The sequence below is a fragment of the Oncorhynchus gorbuscha genome, unplaced genomic scaffold, assembly GCF_021184085.1.
Source record: "Oncorhynchus gorbuscha isolate QuinsamMale2020 ecotype Even-year unplaced genomic scaffold, OgorEven_v1.0 Un_scaffold_9485, whole genome shotgun sequence".
Classification (NCBI taxonomy): domain Eukaryota; kingdom Metazoa; phylum Chordata; class Actinopteri; order Salmoniformes; family Salmonidae; genus Oncorhynchus; species Oncorhynchus gorbuscha.
Genome location: NW_025752442.1, coordinates 9,113 through 12,620, shown reverse-complemented (window position 1 = coordinate 12,620; position 3,508 = coordinate 9,113). Strand labels below are relative to the sequence as shown.

Below are 3,508 nucleotides of genomic sequence, written 5' to 3'. Positions count from 1 at the left end.
GACAGACAGATGGGGAGACAGACAGACGGGGAGACGGGGAGACGGGCAGACGGACAGACGGGCAGACGGGCAGACGGGCAGACAGGACAGAGAGAGCGGCAGACAGACAGACAGACAGACAGACAGACAGACAGACAGACAGACAGACAGACAGACAGACAGACAGACAGACAGACAGACAGACAGACAGACAGACAGACAGACAGACAGACAGACAGACAGACAGACAGACAGACAGACAGACAGACAGACAGACAGACAGACAGACAGACAGACAGACAGACAGACAGACAGACAGACAGTATACCGCACAAACATCATAAGAGGCCAAATTCGTAAAAAAACGAACCCAAAAAAACCCAAATTCCTCTGCCACCGCAGGACATATTTAACCAAAATTGAAAGCACACATACTAACTAAAATAATTCAACACATATTGGTCCCTCAGCAGCCGACCACTGTCGTCATCAGGGAAGATTGCCGGATTGTCCCAGTCCATGGCTGGTGGCACTCTGGGGGCCCTCTCCTTCCTCAGGCAGGCCACATTGTGGAGGACAGCACAAGCCACAGTAATATCACATGCCCTAACAGGGCTGACCCTTAATTTGTGAAGGCAGTGAAAGCGTGCCTTCAGGAGGCCAAAGGTCATTTCAACTCTGGCCCTGGTCCTGGCATGGGCATGGTTGTAGGCCTGCTGTGCTTCCTGGGGGTCTGTGAAAGGTGTCAGGAGAAAAGGCTGGCAGCCATACCCCTGTCTCCCAGCAACACACCAGAGAATTCACCTGTCAACACAAAATCTCATCATTACTACCTCATAAACACAGTGATATTCTTGACACAGCCATGATGGTTATAAATAGGGGTTGTGTGGCTTACCTTGTGATAGGCACTGATAGATTTCAGAGGCCCGAAAGATTCTGGAGTCATGGACTGAGCCAGGCCATTTTGCCACAACATTGCTGATCACACAGTCAGCATTGCAGACCATCTGAAATCATAAGATGAGGAATATTACACCAATCAATGCACATCACTGGCAATGCAGAGTGTTCGTCAATGGACAATATCAAAGTTATGTTCACCTGAACATTAATACTGTGAAAGGATTTCCTATTCACAAAATCGGCCTCATGGGCACCTGAGGGCTTTTATCCGTAATGTGTGTGCAGTCCACTGCACCAATGACATAGGAAACCTGTCACACAAAGTAATGAGTATCCTACTATGTGTTAACAGTTATCCTGTAATTTGTAGATCCTCTTACCTGCAACTATAGAACTCCTCTTTGATGTCACAGAGTCTTCTGTGGCCAGGAAGGAGATGAAGACATCTGCTAATGCTTTGATAGCCAGACACACACTCCTTATTAGTGCGGCAAATTGTGGCCTTGTTCAGCTGTTCTGCATCCCCCACTGAGTACAGGAAGGCTCCACTAGCAAAAAGCGCAAGGCCACACAAACCATTTGCTCCACACTCAGTGCATGGCTCCGTGCAGTGCGGTGCTTAATCCTGGGACAGTAGTCTGCATAGATACCTGATGCCATCTACCCAGAAAACCTGTATCTTTCATATAGATGGTCATCAGGGAAGGCCAGTGGGTCCAACCGGTCCCTGAAGACCCTTTCTCGCCTGAAGGCTCTCCTCAGCACAAGTGCTTCTTCATCCACCACATCTCGCACGAATGGGCATGCCATTGTCAGAGCAGAAAGGAACACACAATTTTGGGCCTTCATATAGGCTAGTGGCCACACCTGGTGCTGGGGGGTGGGCAAAGAGGGCGATGCCTTATAACGATGACTTGGTTGTACTGATTGCTGGGAAGAAAAAAAAAAAACTTAGAAAGATGCCACCGTCCTGTGTGCTCACAATAAGAGCTCATATGTCATGGCTCACTTGACTTTACGAGAATATACCTAATTTTTATTTTGAGCTGTGTCATCTTCTTGGAGCTGGGGGAGGAAATACAAATAATGATTAATACATTTGTGTTACAGTTAGCATACAGTGTACATTGAAGGCATATCTCACCTCCCTCTCAAGTTTTTTTTATTTCAAGGTCCAGTTTCCTAATTGTCCTCTTTTTTATTTCGACTCCAGTGCAAGATTTTCCATCTTTTTCTTCTTGTACTGAATGTCTATGTCTGCCAGTTCTATTTGGCGCCGGAGGTGGTTGCCATACAACTTTCTGATAGCTTGTGAGCTCTGTGAACACAATACAATTAGCGCAGCTGGAATTTGGCAGGATGTGGTGTCCTTTTATTAATACGCACTATGTTGCCAGGCTGGTTTTCCCACTGTATAGCATCTGGGTCCTGTAAAAGAAATTAGATTTTTTGATTTTGATGAGGACTCCTCACCATTGTAGAGTAAATAGTACTTTCACAGTCTTACCATGATACCTCATGCCTTCTGGAATCCAGAGATGGTCTCCTCCATCATCATCATCGTCTCCATCATGTGCTGTTGCTGCTGCACTGGGGCCTTCACCCTATCACATTTAATCGGATTCATATTGAAGCTAGTAGACAAGACATGCCAGGCCTACAGTATGCCTTTGATGGAGTACTCACTGGATCAGCATCGTCTGGTGCTTGTGCTGGTGGCTCTAACAGGAACACAGTGCTGCCAGACACTGCAAGGCAATAGGTAAACCAAAGTCAGACAGTCCAAATTGATTCAATATGAATGTGGTTGTATCCCATGTAGAGATGGAAGGACATACCTTGAATGAAGCGGGTGGCATCTTGGGAGGAACCTATGCTCGTCTCTTTCCCCCCAGGGATCCCCTCTAAGACGGGCCTGCCTTTATTTAGCTCCAAGGCCATGTCCTCTGCTGGGGTAAGGTCAGCCTTTGGTGACCCACCACCCGTGCCTTGTCTGTGGGTATTCTTTTCACTGCTAAAACAGTACAGACAATGTGTGAGCAGGCACCTTCTGGGTACAATATATGCTTGTGCTTTGTTAAATATTAGTCAGGGACCATACCATTCTGCAGAATGTTCTTGTATTTGATTTTGACCTGCTGCCATGTCCGTTTTGGCCCGTTCATGTTTAATCTACACACACACACACACATTTAATGGAGTCACACTGCAAAAAATTACTTGGTATTTTTGTCTTGTTTTCAGTAAAAATATCAACAAAAAAAACTTAAATAAAGATGTATTTTCTTGATTTGCTAAATGACCTAGCAAAATAAGTATAGTTTAGACAAAAAATATAAACTTTAAGTAAATGTGTGCTTAAAACAAGCAAATAAAAAATCTGTCAATATAATAAAAATTCTCTTGAAATAAGTTTACTTTTTCCATAAACACTTAATTTTAGAAAAGTTCTCGTTTCACTGGCAGATTTTTTTGCTTATTTTCCTAGGTAATTTTGCTCAAGAAAATATTCAAGATGTTTTTTAGATATTTTTTTTTACTGAAAACAAGACAAAAATACTAAGTAAGAAAGACATTTTTGCAGTGCAGTGAGCAACCGACCTTGGGTCCTTTGAAAGGCGCT

At 44.3% G+C, this 3,508-nt stretch overlaps 2 long non-coding RNA genes across 2 annotated transcripts; both read right to left on the bottom strand.

Moving 5' to 3' along the window:
- Positions 1–1,558: 1,558 nt before the first annotated feature.
- LOC124030146 lies at positions 1,559–2,069 on the bottom strand. Its single transcript, XR_006837907.1, has 3 exons — positions 2,030–2,069; positions 1,915–1,950; positions 1,559–1,758 (listed from the first exon to the last, which is right to left on the bottom strand). It is a non-coding gene; the product is annotated as an uncharacterized LOC124030146 (long non-coding RNA).
- Positions 2,070–2,433: 364 nt separating this feature from the next.
- LOC124030145 lies at positions 2,434–2,888 on the bottom strand. The gene is made up of 3 exons (XR_006837906.1): positions 2,724–2,888; positions 2,572–2,633; positions 2,434–2,489 (listed from the first exon to the last, which is right to left on the bottom strand). It is a non-coding gene; the product is annotated as an uncharacterized LOC124030145 (long non-coding RNA).
- Between the last annotated feature and the right edge of the window lie 620 nt (positions 2,889–3,508).